The following is an 18,600-nucleotide window of genomic DNA, read 5'->3' on the forward strand; positions in this document are numbered from 1 at the left end:
AGTACACGTCCGGCTCCGGCATGTGCGTTCATCCACGTATGTGCGTAGGGCGCCATTTGTGTGTTCAGAGAGAAGCACGGCACCTGTTTGTGGGTTATCACTGATACAGAAGCCATCAGCATCTACCTGAGATTGGAGAATTTACGGTTCTATAGACGTGTGGCTCCCAGGGTACCAGGAACCGCCCGCCTCAGCACCGGGGTGTGCATGTATGAGGCCCTGTACCATTGTCACTCTATGGGAGCCAAGGACAACAGTAAACACCTGGCAGGGCTCCTCGCCCTCTCATTCTACTGAACACGAAGAAATAAAGTTTGTTCTGCAGTTACACTGAGCTCGGTGTGTCTGTATGACATGACCGGACCATTCCCACGTGATCCCCGCACGGCGCTATTCTCCACCCGGTCTGGGTGGAGCCGCCCGTCGCCCTGTGTGGGATGGATGAGCGCTCTACCTTTGGCTGCCCCCTCCTCCCCCCTGTAAGCCCACCCCCGTTCATCTCCAGCCTCCTCCACCGCCGAGTCTCGCCCTGCCTGCACTGACTCAGGCTCTCCCCCTCTCCGGAGTTTCCGTTTCCTGCCGCCTCCTCCAACTACCGGAGACTCCTCACCGAGCCGGGACGGCCGATCCAATCAGAGGCCGGCCCCCGGGCCGCACCGTCCGGAAGGATGAGGTAAGAGAGCTCGTCCATTGTATCCTCAGCGCTGCCCTCTGATAGGCTGACACACGGCACCGACCTTCCAAAACTTTCTCCAACTTCATCCTGCGATCGGGGACGGAGGAGATCCTCCCTGCCACATCACCGGGACTGACTGGGGAGGGGGGCGCTCACCGGGGGCACAGGCGGTGCATTCTACACAGGGAGGGCTGGATACGCTATAGTTTATGGTCAGGACCCCCCCTCCGAAATTTTCCCCATCGTCAGCCTCCTCAGTGTTTGACTAAGGTCCCCCTTCCTCCGGATTGTACATTATTTCTACTTCGTCCATCCCCACTACTCTACATGTAGTACATCATCAATCTCTCTCATATGTTTAGTAACCCCCCCTCCATGTCATATATATAGGACATCATCAACAATCTTGTATGTTTAATAACCCCCCCAATGTCATATGTATAGGACATCATCAACAATCTGATCTGTTTAATAACCCCCCCCAATGTCATATATATATATATATATATATGTATAGGACATCATCAACAATCTGATCTGTTTAATAACCCCCCCCAATGTCATATATATATATATAGGACATCATCAACAATCTGATATGGTTAATAACCCCCCGCCCCCCCATGTCATATGTATAGGACATCAACAATCTGATATGGTTAATAACCCCCCGCCCCCCCCAATGTCATATGTATAGGACATCATCAACAATCTGATCTGTTTAATAACCCCCCCAATGTCATATATATATATATATATATATATATAGGACATCATCAACAATCTGATATGGTTAATAACCCCCCGCCCCCCCATGTCATATATATATAGGACATCATCAACAATCTTGTATGTTTAATAACCCCCCCCAATGTCATGTGTATAGGACATCATCAACAATCTGATCTGTTTAATAACCCCCCCCCAATGTCATATATATATATATATATATATATATATATATATATATATATAGGACATCATCAACAATCTGATATGGTTAATAACCCCCCGCCCCCCCATGTCATATGTATAGGACATCAACAATCTGATATTTTTAATAACCCCCCCAATGTCATATGTATAGGACTTAATCAACAATCTCGTATGTTTAATAACCCCCCCAATGTCATATGTATAGGACTTCATCAACAATCTCGTATGTTTATAACCCCCCCAATGTCATATGTATAGGACTTCATCAACAATCTCGTATGTTTAATAACCCCCCCAATGTGATATGTATAGGACATCATCAACAATCTCATATGTTTAATAACTCCCCCCCCCCATGTCCTATGTATAGGACATCAACAATCTCATATGTTTAATAACCCCCCCCATGTCATATGTATAGAACATCAACAATCTCATATGTTTAGTAACCCCCCCCCATGTCATATGTATAGGACATCAACAATCTCATATGTTTAATAACCCTCCCCCCCATGTCATATGTATAGGACATCAACAATCTCATATGTTTAATAACCCCCCCCCCATGTCATATGTATAAAACATCAACAATCTCATGTGCTTATTAAACCCCCCCCCCCAATGTCATATGTATAGGACTTCAACAACCTGATATGTTTAATAACCACCCTCAATGTCATATGTGTAGGACATCATCAACAATCTGATATCTTTAATAACCCCCCCACAATGTCCTTTATATATATATATATAACATCATCAACAACCTGATATGTTTAGTGTATCATCTTCAGTCTTTTATGTTTATTACATCAACCCCCCCCCCCAATGTCATAGAGTTAGTCAATCATCCCCAAAGATATATGTTCAGTACATCATCACCATTGCTAGATGTTCAGTATATCATCCCCAAGGATTACCATATCATCACAGATGTTCTACTTCTAGGACACGATCCCCAATGTTCTACTTCTAGGACACGATCCCCAATGTTCTACTTCTAGGACACGATCCCCAATGTTCTACTTCTAGGACACGATCTTATAGTATATGACCCCCAGCGTTCTACTTCTCATACATAATCTCTGATTTCAACTCCTAGTACATTATCCTCAACGTTATACTTCTCGTACATGATCCTCAATATTATAGTTCTAGTACATAATCCCCAATGTTCTACTTCTAGTACACGATCCCCACTGGTATACTTCTAGTACACGATCCCCACTGGTATACTTCTAGTACACGATCCCCACTGGTATACTTCTAGTACACGGTCCCCACTGGTATACTTCTAGTACACGGTCCCCACTGGTATACTTCTAGTACTGCTTGCCGTACGTTTTTCCAGCGCATACCATTGCATTGTTGTGTGCACCGGCCAGGTGGGAGACAAAGCATTTTGGTTTGTCTTGCGGTGGAAGAGTGCTGGATTAGCCGGCCAACATGGTCCTCGGAACATTATTAAAAAGTACAGCAATGGAAGTTCTCGGCTCACTAGATTTCTGTCAGGATCAACAGTTTTGTTTAGTTTTTTTTTTAACTTATCCAATAGATAAACTAAAATACAGTCAACTGAATTTTTACCAGAGCAAAATGGAACAACGGGCCCATCATGAGGGTTTACATAGACTTTACATATAAAGACCCCTCTCTGAATGTGTCTTAATATCACACATTTGTTTCAGCGCACAGTTTACTGAGCTATGGCGCACAAGTCGTTCACATCTGTTGTAGCGCACGTATTCAGCACCACAGTGCGCAAACCCTTCACATATGTTGTAATGCACCACAGCGCACAGATTGTTCAACACCACAACGCACATTGTTCTACACAGCGCACAAACCCTTCGCATATGTTGTAATGCACCACAGCACACAGATTGTTCAGCACCACAGTGCGCAAACCCTTCACATATGTTGTAATGTACCACAGCGCACAGATTGTTCAATGCCACAAAGCACATATTGTTCTATACCACAGCGCACAAACCCTTCACATATGTTGTAATGTACCACAGCGCACAGATTGTTCAACGCCACAACGCACATTGTTCTACACCACAGTGCGCAAACCCTTCACATATGTTGTAATGCACCACAGCACACAGATTGTTCAGCACCACAGTGCGCAAACCCTTCACATATGTTGTAATGTACCACAGCGCACAGATTGTTCAATGCCACAACGCACATATTGTTCTATACCACAGCGCACAAACCCTTCACATATGTTGTAATGCACCACAGCGCACAGATTGTTCATCACCACAGTGCGCAAACCCTTCACACATGTTGTAATGCACCACAGCACACAGATTGTTCTACGCCACAACGCACATACTGTTCTACACCACAGCGCACAAACTGTTCACATATGTTGTAATGCACCACAGCACACAGATTGTTCTACGCCACAGCGCACAAACCCTTCACATATGTTGTAATGCACCACATTGCACAGACTTCTCAACACCACAGCGTACAAAAACATACTGCAAAACATGCAGCGAGTGAATGGGCCCTCGGGTTTTATCACAGTACGTTAACACATGCGTGCGTTGTGGTGTGAACAAGCCCATACTGTGGGTATGCTCTCTGGGTGGTACAAAATGCAACACTTCCCAGGGATGGTGTACTCTAGTTGACCTTCTAAACTGGTGAGTTAATTAGGCGCAGGGGTCAGCCTCATCTGACCTGAGTCTATAATTTATCTTAAAGGGGCTGTCTGTGTTATTAGGCACAGTTCTCAGCACCTCCCCCCAATAAATCAGCTCTTTTAATTCAGTGCCCATTTGACTACGATAATTAACTCTGTGTGGACGTCTGTGTATAAAGTTACCTACAGGCATTCTTTTAGCCAGACTGCATTGTCATTCTACACTCCAACCCACAGACAATGAAAGCAGGTTGTGAATGAAGACTTTCTGCGTCTCCCATGGCAGCCAATCAGAATCCAGCTGACAGTCTTCTAGTGCAGCTTACAAAATGAAAAGGAAGAATGTGATTGCTGTAGACAAAGTATAGATGTTATTGTTTTCTGTAAGGGCTGTGAAAAGTTTCCAAGTGATGGCATGTTTTGTGGTTCTCTCAGATAAACCCTAACATTGAACTTCCTTTATTTGTACCCTTTTTGTCTGTTAAATATACAATTGAAACCATTTTGGTGTATCTATTAAATAAGTGCAAAAAATCCATATTGATCCTTTCATGCCCTGTACCCCTTGCAGTTTTAATGCCCAGTTCACCTCTGTAAACTATATGCCACCACTATGGTGACAACACTGCCCCATAGATATAGTACCGTGAGTGATACTCATCTGTGCAAGTGAATAGCCAAAAAGTATAGCACGGCCCCATAAAAAAACGAACCAATGTGAATAGTGGTGGAAACCCCCTACATCAGGGGTCTCCAAACTGCGGCCCGAGGGCCGGATATGGCCCTTTGCTACCGTTTATCCGGCCTTTGGGGCACTATTCCTCCCACTGAGACCAACAATGGAGCAGTACATCTTCCACTGAAACCAATGGTGGTGTACTATTCTTTCCACTAATAACAATGATGGGGCACCACTCCTACTGACCATCAACCCTGAGGCCATGTTTATTCTCACTGATGCTGGGGCCAGAACATTTTCTATCCTCACTGGAACACCATAAAACTGCAAAGTGCCCCATTTTCAATATCAAATAAACTTAGCACATGTGATACCAAACAGCACTTTTATATATATGAATTTGTTTTGCAGTGCTGTTTGGTATCACAGGCGCCACGTTTATTTGATATTGCACATAGGGCAATTTGCAGTTTTATTGTGATTCTTTTTTTTATGCACAATATATTTATTTTTTCATGTGTTCTATATCACATTTGTAGTACACTTCGTTATTTTGTTTGAGTTTTATACCAGGTATTCAGGTTTCCACAGTATAAGTTGGATACAGCTTTCTGGTGATTCAGTTACATAGGGGGTTTCCACCACTATTGACATATGTTAGTTTTATAAGGGGGCAGCACTATGCCTTTTGGTTATTTGGTGGTGTTGGGTGTGCGAACACATTTCAGTGATTAGCAGCAAGCCCATTACATATTTTGGCAATTTTTTTTATATGTGTTGTTTCAGTATCACAGTAGTAGTGCGGTGGTATTTTCACATATTTTCTCATCTGTGCAAGTGTCTGTATTGTTATGAGGAGATAATTGGGGTCTTTGTTTAGTAAACCCACTCCTGAATATCAGTTGTATTTAAGTGGTTACTATAGGCAATATAGTGTGTGTGTGTATATATACACACCTTATATTGCCAGAAGTATTGGGACGCCTGTCTTTACACACACGTGAACTTTAATGGCATCCCAGTCTTAGTCCGTTGGGTTCAATATTGAGTTGGCCCACCCTTTGCAGCTATAACAGCTTCAACTCTTCTGGGAAGGCTGTCCACAAGGTTTAGAAGGGTGTCTATGGGAATGTTTATTTGTGAGGTCAGGCACTGATGTTGGAAGAGAAGGCCTGGCTCTCAGTTTCCGATCTAATCAATCCCAAAAGTGTTCTATCGAGTTGAAGTCAGGACTCTTTGCAGGCCAGTCAAGTTCCTCCACCCCAAACTTGCTGATGAAGCTCTCTATGCACTGTTGTTGTTCTAATCTGAAGGCCACATGAAGTTTGGAGGTCTTTAGCTACTGATTCTGTAGACAGTTGGTGACTTCTGCGCCCTGTGTGCTTCAGCATGTGCTGACCCCGTTCTGTCATTTTACGTGGTCTACCACTTCGTAGCAAATGTCACTGATGGACTTATTGCACAGGTGGCAACCTATCACGGTACCACGCTTGAATTCACTGAGCTCCTGAGAGCGACCCATTCTTTCACAAATGTTTGTAGAAGCAGTCTGCATGCCTAGGTGATGATTTTATACACCTGTGGCCATGGAGGTGATTGGAACTCATGAATCCAATGATTTGGAGCGGCGTCCCAATACTTTTGGCGATATAGTGTGTGTGTATATATATATTTTCTTTCTTTTTTCTTTTTCTTTTTTAATTAATCTCAGAAACTCTTACATTGCCCATTGCAACCATTGTTATAAATTATATTTGTCTAGTTCAGATCAAGAATGAAAGCTAACAGCTCACTCTGGGCTGCTGCTTTTTCTTTTCCTCTGATGTCTTCTAGGCTGTCCATTTTTGTGTTGGTAACATTGGTATACACAAAATAAAGATTCCCTGCTGGGCCCTTCATAGGATTACCAAGAGGAAATTTGCATTGCAAAGGAACACTATCTTCCCCCATGATCTCAAATAGCTTCAGTTCTGATAGGAGAATGAAAACTTTGCTGTGAATGTTATCAGTCTGTCTTTCATGTATGGGTATTCCCAGAGTGGTCTTCAAAGCTGTTTACCCCTGATATGTTTCAACCTAAAGCTAGTGGTAAGTGTCTAAAAGTGCCTACAGATATCTCAGGAGGTTGGCCCAATTCTGCTGTTTATTGTCTGATTGGGGAAAGTTCACATTTCTGTAGGCCTTTGGTAGCAGAGTTAAAGTGCACGTAAACCTCAACAATGAACTTCTATTATGTGCTCCCTATTGGTCTGTCAAAGTATTTTGTTCTGTTTTTTATTTGCACAAAAATACCTATTGATTACATCAAAATTTCAGATCTGCCCTGTGTGTTATCCCATGGGGTCTAATGACTCCTACCAGTCCTTAGCTAGCACTACAAAACAATTAGTCCCCATACTGTGGAGATGAGGACAGTGGCCAGGTTTATGCAGTTTAACAACAGACAACTGGGCAGGGCTGAAACCAAGTCTTGCAATTTCACTTCACACGCATGAACAAGGTGACAGTGTTTCAATAGTCAATAGTAGTCAACAGTACTAGTTACCACAAGAACATACTCCAGAATGTTAGGAAACCTAGTCAAGCAGCAGATGACTCCTCTGGTACTGCTCCATTCTACTCCTTTTCGTGAAAGGCGCCTGTCTGAAGATTGTTGGCTTAACAGTGCCTACATCCAAAAAGATGCAGGCACTGTTCAGGTATTTTGACAGCTGGACAATGGCTGCAGCCAATCAGTCCCAGTGTAGAGGATCTCCATCCACCTTGTATGAGGAATCTGCCAAACACGGTAGAATGAAAAAAATCTAACAGCTTTAGATGGACTTTTTATATAAGCAACTAACAAACTAAAGCCAAACTCCAGCTAATAATGTTCAGGTATTGTGACAGCTGGACAGAGGCTGCAGTCAATCAGTCCCAGCGTGGGGGATTCAATTATACACCATATGACTAGCTTTAGATCAGTGGTTCTCAACCTTCCTAATGCTGCGACCCTTTAATACAGTTCCTCATGTTGTGGTGACCACCAGCCATAAAATTATTTTTGTTGCTACTACATAACTGTAATTTTGCAGTGGGAGGAGTAGTGCCACATCATTGGCGTCCGTGGGAGGAGTAGTGCCACATCATTGGCGTCAGTGGGAGGAGTAGTGCCCATCACTGATGTCAGTGGGATGAATAGTGCCCCATCGTTGGTGTCAGTGGGGGGAATAGTGCCCCATCGTTGGTGTCAGTGGGGGGAATAGTGCCCCATTGTTGGTGTCAGTGGGGGGAGGAATAGTGCCCCATCGTTGGTGTCAGTGGGGGGAGGAATAGTGCCCCATCGTTGGTGTCAGTGGGGGGAGGAATAGTGCCCCATCGTTGGTGTCAGTGGGGGGAGGAATAGTGCCCCATCGTTGGTGTCAGTGGGGGGAGGAATAGTGCCCCATCGTTGGTGTCAGTGGGGGGAGGAATAGTGCCCTATCGTTGGTGTCAGTGGGGGGAGGAATAGTGCCCCATCGTTGGTGTCAGTGGGGGGAGGAATAGTGCCCCATCTTTGGTATTAGTGACACCAATGATGGGGCACTATTCCTCCCACTGACACCAATGATACTTACCTTGCTGACCCCTGCTCCAGCCTGGGCTCGCTCCCTCCTTCTCCCATCTACAGCCAGCATACCTGGCTGCAGCAACACCATCTGCACGGCACAGACACTTACTGGTCAGCTGTCTTCCTTCTACGGCCGCTCTACTCTTCACTCGCTCCGGCAGCTCCCTCACTCGATCTTCTTTGATCTTCGCGCTGCCGCTCGGCTCCTCCTCTCCAACCTCCACCTCCTCGCTGGTGATTGGCTGCCTGTGTGCCTCTCCTGAGCTACAGTTCTGGCGGCCAATCACCACTGAGGAGGCGGAGCTGTTGAGTGATCCCGGGGGTGTGGCCAGATGACAGGGGTAGCATGTCATCCCGCCCACACATAGCCTGAAGACGGATAGAGGAGCGGTGTCTCAGCTCCTAAGACCATCGGAAATATGTGTTTTCCGATGGTCTTAGGTGACCCCTGTGAAACCACAGGTTGAGAACCGTTGCTTTAGATGGACTTTACAAAACAAACTAAAGCCAAACTCCAGCTAACATTTCCTAAAGGCTATGCACACCTTGTATATAAAAATAATAAATGTACATTTTTTTTTTTACCTGCAAAAAGATGTGTGTTTATTATTAATTTTTTTTTCATTGCAGCTTGTAAGATTTGCATCTGCGATCAGGAGATCGCAGGTGCAGTTCCAGGCTCCTGCAGACACTCAGTACAGTTGTCTGTCCATACCTCGTACAGGCAGGCAGTTACTGAATGACCGGAATAATCAACGAACTATGAGCATGCTCACCAGCACCCTCGCAATTCATTAGAACTACAACCAGTGGGCCTTGGAGGCTGACAATAGCTATAGTTCATTCATCCTAGATTGTAAGCTCGAAAGAGTAGGGCCCTCTTACCCCTTGTGTACTGTTTGATGTTACTGTTCTGTTTCATGTATTGTCCCCCCTCTATTGTACAGCGCTGAGCAAACCCTTTGGCGCTATATAAACTCGATAAATAAATAAATAAATTCATTCAGAGTTGTGCGGAGCCGTACCTGATTGTTTCTACATTGCGACTGTGTGTGCGGGGAGAAGATACCCCACCCACGGTCACAGAGACTCGGGAGCAGAGGCAGGAGCGGGAACATGTGACATGTTTGTACCTAAATACTGGTGGAACATGTAGTATGTTCAAAAAGTGAACTTCTCCTTTAAGCAGTTACAACAACAGTTTCATAGTCACGTAGTTATTCTGGCTGATAAAAGGAAATTCCATCTAGTTCTAGTTTCCTTTTAGAATAACATTTTTTGTTAAAAATGAATAAATTAATTTGTAAGCACCGTTGTCAGCGGTAAATACTTTGTTTCTATTCTCCAACTACTACTTTTGCTGGACAGCTTGGTCTGAGAAAAGAAGTTGAAAAATAACATACTTACTGGCAGGATCAACAGGTAATAAAACTAACGGGGGGGGGGGGGGGGGGCGAGACTCAGAAAACAAAGACAAGTTTGTTAATGATTGTTATTGACTGCATCACATACTGATTGGCATTTTTGGTTTTGCCTTTTACCTCTCAGTTGTCTCTACCCATCTACCCATCTTGTGATACATTGTCCATTTACATGGCTTATCATGAATAGTAAGTCCTTTTACGTGTGGAACTATAGGACACTGTTCCCAGAGGGTTGGCCAATCCGGTAGGCAGCAGAATTCAAAGCTTTGACCACTATAGACCTCAAAATTCAGATGAAAAACTGTTGCCCTCAGCATTAGCAATGCTATTGCTTGCCTTCTAGTATGGCCCTTTGCACATTTACGTGGATGGTATTGTACAATCAATGATCTCACAATTGATTTGTGACAACTGTTCTCCTTGGCTCAAGCTGTTTGGATCTGCAGGGAACCCTTAAGTGTCATGTGTTTGCCAAAAAGGATCAACACAGTGGCTGCTTGCCTTGTAGCTTGCTTTGTCAGATTGAAACCGCAGGCTGAGTCATCCTGTGAAGGATAAATCATTCAATTAGAAGTAGGGCCAAAGCTCTTTTGGCTCTTCTTCTGTAGGTCACAGGAGTGCACTTAATTCTGCACTCCTGTGGCCTGTGTTCAGCTGACAGTGGGCCACTGAGCTAGTCCAGGCTCTGGAGAGATCTTGGCTTTAAAGTCCGGATCCCCCCAGATTCTTGATTGGCAGCTGGCTCAACCTCTTAGTGTGCTGCTGAGAGTCTAAGCCTGCTGCTCACGTCCTTCACAGCCTGGAGCCTCGGTGAGCACTGGAGGGGCAGAGCAGAGAGCTGGCGACTGACAGTTCCCGAACTTCTTTTTAAAAATTTGGTGCAAACCTTTCTCAAAGCTAGTCATACACAGCTAGACTCCTCTAATTCAGCCCACATGGAAGGAGGAATCTTCTGACAGCTGTCTGAAAGCCCGAACTGTGTCTGCAGCTGACTGGATGCTGGATCTGTTTGACAGGCAATTTCCACCCAGCTACTTCGATTTTGCACTCAAACTTTGTTGAGCCAAGTGGTTGCAACAAGGCAATTAGCCTGATTGACAGAAATTGATCAAACTTTGAGCTGTGCATAGATAGCACAATCATCATACTGGGCCATGGAATGGAGCCAAAATTGGACCACATATGACCACCCCTTTGCTGGCCTTAGATGGTTCGAATCCTGGCTGGTTCAGCAGGGAGAGACTGAGATTGGAACTATGGGCAGGCTGATTGTACCCAATTTTATTTTTGCATGACTTGGGTACAACCAGCCTCTTGGATTTTGCATGCGACTATTGCCCGCAGCTATAGCCGCCGTGCCCCCCCCCCCCATCGGAAGGACACAATAGCTGCACGGGAGGGATTCCCCCATCAACACTGACTATGTTGATCTAAGAATCGAGAAATTTTCTTTCTTACAACCCATGATTGCAGGATAGAAAATCACATCATCTATGGCTGGCTTTACACAGAAAGGGAAAAGGGAATTGGTAGGTTACATAAGATAGCTTGGAAGGCAGATAGGAATGTTTTTGCTTTCAGTTCAAGTCACATGATCTATGTTTCTGCCAAGATTAACATGTATTTTCTGTGCTTGCTGAAAATGTTATTAGGTTGACAAAAAAGAAAACTAATGCAGCCACCACATCTAAGGACTGGGAAGCTACACCAGTTTTTATTCTTAGCTTTAGATAGTTTTAAAAAAATTTAGTTAATTAATGACGTTTAGTTGGCAACTAGGCTGTAGAGTAATGTGCTACAAACCAGTAAATCTACTTTGGAACGCACACGGTGATCTCGTTGGCTGCATTGATGAATGTTTTACTGAGGGTCTGGAGCTTGGTTAATCTGGTCAGACAATGGAGTTGTGTGATACATTCCATTCCATTCATACCTGGATTCTCCAGTAACAGCTACTTGCAAACTGGGAATAAGCTTCCTCAATAACATCGTTAAAGAGAATCAATGTGAAAAAGAGATTGTTTATTATACTTGGTAAAAATTTGTATCTTTTTATATCGGCATGGATGTCACTCCACTTCCTCAAACTAAATCTTTCCAAAACTGAGCTCTTAGTATTCCCCCCAGCCTGTGCCCCCTCCCCTGACTTCTCCATCAAGATCAATAACACAATCATCAGTCCCACCCCTCATGCCAGGGTACTAGGTGTAATCCTAGTCCTTTCAGCCCCAAATCCAATCACTGTCCAAATCTTGTAGACTTCACCTCTGCTACATCTCCAAGATATGCCCGTTCCTAACCTCGGAAACCACTAGGCAACTTATTCACTCCCTTGTTATGTATTGCCTTGACTATTGTAACTCCCTCCTCATTGGCCTACCTCATCGCAGGCTATCCCCTCTTCAGTCTATCATGAATGCTGCTGCCAGACTCATCCACCTCACTAACCGTTCTGTATCTGCCACCCCTCTCTGCCAATCCCTCCACTGGTTTCCCATTGCCCAAAAGATAAAATTCAAAACATTAACAATAACGTATAAAGCCATTTATAACTCTGCCCCAAATTACATCACCGATCTTGTCTCCAAATATCACCCAAACCGTCCTCTCCGCTCCTCACATGACCTCCTGCTCTCTAGCTCCCTTGTCTCCTCCTCCCATGCTCGTCTCCAGGACTTCTCTAGAGCTTCCCCCATCCTTGGGAACTCTCTAACCCAATTTATCAGACTATCGCCTACTCTGCTCACTTTTAGGTGATCTCTGAAAACCTATCTCTTCAGGGAAGCCTATCCTGCACTCAGCTAATCATGGAATCTTCTACTCATCCTTCCAGTCCACCCCCCACAGTTACTACCTTTTGTACCACTAGCCCCTCCCTCCTAGATTGTAAGCTCCAAGGAGCAGGGCCCTCCTAACCCTCTTGTATTGAACTGTATTGTTGCTGTATTGTCTCCCGTTATATTGTAAAGTGCTGAGCAAACTGTTGGCGCTATATAAATCCTGTATAATAATATATAGGGACAATAGCCAGCCTGTGGCAAGTCTCTGCACTATGCGTCTGCCTCTACGCATACAGATAGAGTGTTCCTCTACCCCCCCTCCTTCCCTACAAAAGAACTGAGTGGCACACTATAGTATTCCTTTTTTGCCCCTCCCCTGGCAGTGAGGTAAACTGTTATGTATGGAGGGGAGGAGAGAAGAAGCTGGGCCAGCACGGAGAGTAATTAGACACTCCCAGAAGAGGAATGGGCTACGACATGCAAAGGAGGAGGCTGTGCTAAGGAATTGACTTCCTGGAGTAGTCACATTTTACTGTATGTGCAAATTCATTAGAAATAGTTTCTAGGTAGGAAATATGCCACAGATAAATAGCTTAAAAACTTGTTTTTCTGTGCTTTTACATGTCAATTTTTTAAAAGTTGTTGACGGGGTATTTTCAAGAAGCAGCGGGACCAAGAAGTTTCCTCCGGATGAATGTATCTGCTAGGCAGGACAGTTATTCATGCAGGACACTGGTATGCCTTGTCTATCACTGATCCTGAATTGCATAGCTGCTTTTCTGAAATATCCGCTATAAAAGGCTTGTTTTATGGATCCTTCTGCAGACGTGTCCCTGTTTGGTTGTGAAAGGAGATACTGAGCAGTAAATTTGTAAATAATTTCTTTGTTTAGGATGGACTTAGGTCTGCGGTGCAGCATACCTTGAGAAACTGTACATATGAGCAGCAAGAATAATCCTGTTAATTTTAACATTTAAAAAAAAATGCTTCTTTTCTTTAGGGACTGTCTGAATTCAGATTAGTGTGCAGCCGTCCACACTTAGCAGAAGTTAAACATTTGATCGATTTCTTTCAATTGGACATGCTGGAAAGCTGCAGCCACTGATTGGTGTATTCGGACAGTGGTTGGTCAAAATATGATGCCCTGACGGGGAGGTTCTTCTATATGCCTCGCTTGTGTGGACAGAGGAATTTGTTAGGTTTTTTCATTCAGCCCACTGACTGAATGAAAGAGAAACTGTGTATAGCCAGCTTTATACCACTTAATATACATTTAGTAATGTATCAAAAGAGAAGTATTGGATTTTTTTTTTTTTTAAAATCTTAAATCATACTTACCTAGGTGATTACAGTATCAATCCGATGCTGCATCTGTCCCCCGCTGGCTCTAAGGCTGAGAAATGAGCGATCAAACACCGCTGATTGCTCAGTTCTCCCTGCCGCTCCAAGCAGAGAGCCGGTACTGTCAGTCTCTGATCTGTGCTCCAGTATTCACTGGAGCGCTGGGCTGTGGAGGGGGCGGGAGCGGCTGGCTTAGGCTTTCAACGGCTTGGTGAGAGGCTAAGCCAGGTGCCGGTCTGGGCTCTGTGACAACAGCCAAAAGCGGGCTTTAGCCTGCTGACAGCTGAAGATAGACTGCAGGAGAAGTACAGCCAAATGAGCTTTGGCTGTACTTCTCCTTTAATGATTACAAAGCTGCATTAATTTGTGTATTTTATAACTACCTAGAGTTCAGCTTTAATCATTGATTTTCTAAAAATAAAATAGTTTGGCTTTAAATACACCTAAAGTGGTCGTAAAGGCATATTTTGTTGCTTAAAATATTAAACATTTTATACTTACCTGCTCCATGCAATAGTAGTGAGCAGAATGCTCCCTTACCTCCTCTTCTGGAGTCCTCCGCTGGCACTGTCCACTCCTCTCTTTCTCTGCATGCCCCCATAGCAAGCTGTGTGCTATGCAGGCACTCAAGCTGGACTGTGTGCATACATAGACACACAGCATGGCTTGGCCACGTCCCCGGTTTCCTCCTCACATGATTTGATTGACAGCAGCAGGAGCCAGTAGCTCTTGCTGCTGCCTGTTTGTCCTGCGAGAAAAGAGAGAGAGAGCAACGCTGCTACACACGAGCAGAGCAGTGGTTTGTTATGGGGGGCCAGGAGCACCAGCAGGGGACCCAAGAAGAGCAGGATCCAGGCTGCTCTGTGCATAACCACTGCACAGAGCAGGTAAGTATAACATATTTGTTAGTAAAGGTTCAGGTTTTTTTTTTTAATAACACTTTAAAGGATAAGTTCGTCTTTTAACAAAAAATAATAAATGCACATTTTTTTTTTGCAGGTAACACAATTTGAAGTTGTTAACTTTTGTTTCTGGAGCTCCTAAAGCATTGCACCAGTGATCAGCAGATCGCTGGTGCCATGGAAGTCTTCCTCTGACCTGTCACTGTATTTGCTTGCTTGTACATCCCATACAGGTGAGCAGATACTTACTGATAAGAAGGCTCAATGAACTACTGTGGAGCTCCACAGTGCTGTGGTAATTCATTGACAACTACAAGCTGACAGCTGCAAAGGATGTCAGAACTTGCAATGTTCTCATTCACAGAACACTGCGAAGGAGTGACGCGGCCGGGCTGGCGGATCCCCGCACGGCCTCGTTTTTTTAAATTTGTGACAGCTAGCAGGGGGAAAACATCCCCCTGCTAGCTGTCACAGCGGGAATGGGGGGGGGGATTGTGCGGGGGCCGGTCTGTTCGTAACATGTGTCATGTTACATCCTGAATATGGGTGGAACATGTTATTTTCATAACATGTTCCACCCATATTCAGGATGTAACATGACACATGTTACGAACAGACCGGCCCCCGCACAATCCCCCCCCATTCCCGCTGTGACAGCTAGCAGGGGGATGGTGAACTTATCCTATAAGGTAAAAAAAGCCTTGTGCCTTTAGAACCAATTTAAAAGGAGAAAAGAGCCTGGAGAAAAATAAAAACTAATGCATTCACCACATCTAAGGACTTTTTAAATCTGGTCAGTTCCCAATGAACCAGCCAAAACTCAATTAGTGGATGGCCCTGTCAGTACTACTCCACCCAACCTCCTTTGATTAAAAAAATCGAAGGAGTTAGCTGAAAAACTGTTGGTTGAACAGCACATACATCCAACCAGCCGCAGCAAGCGATTCCTCCTAATTCCTGAAGCATGTGTGTACCACCTGGAAGGGGTCATTGGTTTCAACTTTTTTTTTTTCTTACAGAAAGTAGCAAATGTGCTTTCTTTCTGCTTAACATGCTACATGTGTTTATACTAATCTCGGTAACACTGTAGACCCTTTGCAGCTAATGGAAACATCATGCGTATATCTTCCTGTGTCAGTTACTGATGGCAGATGTACAGCTACCAACATAGTACAGCCATGCTCCCACATGTAAAGCAACATGTCACAGAATGATATATGTGGAAATCACACTTCAAATGCATGCTACCATTGCAAGTAACCAGTGGTGATAATCAGCTGTGCCTGCCTTCTATTTAAATCACTCGTAGTGAGGTGCTCATGACCATGCTCCATACCTGCATACAGAAAATGATCACGTTTTTGGAGGATACATAGCGGGAGGGAGCACAACCCTGGTACTGACTTGGAGCGTAAAAATGGTGATCCGCTAGAAAGATCCAACCTGCCAATTAGCTCTTTTCGCTACAAAGATATGCCAAGGGACAAAATGGATGGATGAACAGGGGATGGATTGATAGATAGAGAGAAGAATGGATGGACAAACAGGTGGACAGAGAGATGGATAGATGGACAGACAGACAGAGGGAAGGATGGTGGATGGATGAGTGGACAGATGAAAATACAGCTTGGTGGATGGATGAATAGGAAATAGATTGATGAACAGATGGACGGACAGGTAGACGGAGAGATAGGCAGAGGACTGGACATAGGGAAGGATGATGGATGGATAGATGGACAGACAGAGGGAAGGATGGTGGATGGATGAATAGGAAATAGATTGATGAACAGATGGACGGACAGGTAGACCGAGAGATAGGCAGAGGACTGGACATAGGGAAGGATGATGGATAGGTGGACAGACAAAGGGAAGGATGGTGGATGGATGAATAGGAAATAGATTGATGAACAGATGGACGGACAGGTAGACAGAGAGGCAGAGGACTGGACATAGGGAAGGATGATGGATGGATAGATGGACAGACAGAGGGAAGGATGGTGGATGGATGAGTGGACAGACGGACAGATCAAAATACAGTTTTGTGGATGGATGAATAGAAATAGATTGATGAGCAGATGGACAGACAGGTAAACAGAGAGATGGGCAGAGGGATAGACATAGGGAAGGATGGTGGATGGATGGATGAGTGGAAGGATGGATGGATGAAAATACAGACAGTTTGATGGATGGATGGATGGATGAATGAAGAGAGATATAAATATATTATATGTTGTTGGTTCAGAATGGTTGAAGTTTCTTCATTTCTTTATATGTCCACCAAAAGCATGCAATTCTGACTTGGGTACTAGATAAAAGTCCCACTCAAATCAATTTTAATAACTTGGAGTCTTTGAAAAACCTGACCAGCAGAGATTATGTAACTTATGTTTTGAGTATAGCAGCTCTTTGAAGGGTTTTTGGATCCCGGTGATCAAAGCCGCCATGCAAACAAGCCTGGTCATGGCCAGTATTCAATCACAATAAATCACTTGTTCCATTTGTCTGCCTTCCAAATGGAGCATGGCTCTCGCAGGGGTCTGGTTATGAGTCTCCCACACCTTCACAGGAACAATTTAATTTCCTCTTACTGGTGGATAATCGAGATTGAAGAACTACAGCAGTTGGTGATGTATTCCTGCAAATGACCTGGGAAGGAAACCTGTGCATTGTTTGATGTGAAGCAGCAATGAAAAAAATATTCACATATACGAGGGGTGTTCAAGTCAAACCGGGACTTTTAAGTTTACATAATAAAATAACTAATTTCAAGGAGTGGAAACTGCATTTATTTTTTTATATACTCTCCTGCTACATTTATACACTTATTCCAGCATTTAACTAATGCCTGGAAAGCTTTGGACTAGAAAGATTTGTCAGTGCTCCTGAACCATCATGGACATTTGTGAGTGCATCGATTATCCAGGATCAGGCATTTAACGCATAGAATGTTCATATAATGACTTCTTTAGGCTGGGATCGTCACTGATGGACGTAGGCCATCTTTGAAACATTTACACCATACAAATGTCTTACTGTGGCTGAGTGTCTCATCACTGTACTCTGCTTGAAGTCTTGGATGGATAAATGCATGCACTAGCTTTTGGGATTTGAGCACAGGTATCTCTTGTTTGTTGTATTGTTGGGTCAGTAGCCAGACCTGAACCTTGTAGCTCTCCCCATTGTGTCTTTTCCCCTATGCTAGCATTGTGTCCACAGTAGCATTTACGTAGTCTGCATACATTTTACGTCTTAATACTGTGTATTGCCCCCTTTAGCATCAATGACAGCATGAAGTCTTTTGTAATAGCTCCCTCGTCTCCTCCCATGCTAATCTCCAGGACTTCTCCAGAGCTTCCCCCATCCTCTGGAACTCACTACCCCAATTTATCAGACTATCGCCTACTCTGCTCACTTTTAGGTGATCTCTGAAAACCTATCTTTTCAGGGAAGCCTATCCTCCCCTCAGCTAATAATGGAAACTTCTACTCATCCTACCAGTTCATCCCCTACAGTTACTGACTTTTGTACCACTAGTCCCTCCCTCTTAGATTGTAAGCTCCAAAGAGCAGGGCCCTCCTAACCCTCTTGTATTGAACTGTATTGTTGCTCTATTG

At 44.2% G+C, this 18,600-nt stretch overlaps 1 protein-coding gene across 1 annotated transcript in view; it reads left to right on the forward strand.

The window, feature by feature from the left end:
* The first annotated feature begins 516 nt into the window (after nucleotides 1-516).
* Nucleotides 517-18,600, forward strand: part of LOC149460569 (solute carrier family 45 member 3-like) — a 49,389-nt gene continuing 31,305 nt past the window's right edge. The window contains exon 1 of the mRNA XM_089679480.1: nucleotides 517-673. The gene's annotated coding sequence lies outside the window, so the exon portion shown is untranslated. The remainder of the gene's footprint in view (nucleotides 674-18,600) is intronic.

The sequence above is a fragment of the Staurois parvus genome, unplaced genomic scaffold (assembly GCF_062004578.1).
Source record: "Staurois parvus isolate SC_StPar_1 unplaced genomic scaffold, SC_StPar_1.0 ptg000225l, whole genome shotgun sequence".
Taxonomy (NCBI): Eukaryota; Metazoa; Chordata; class Amphibia; order Anura; family Ranidae; genus Staurois; species Staurois parvus.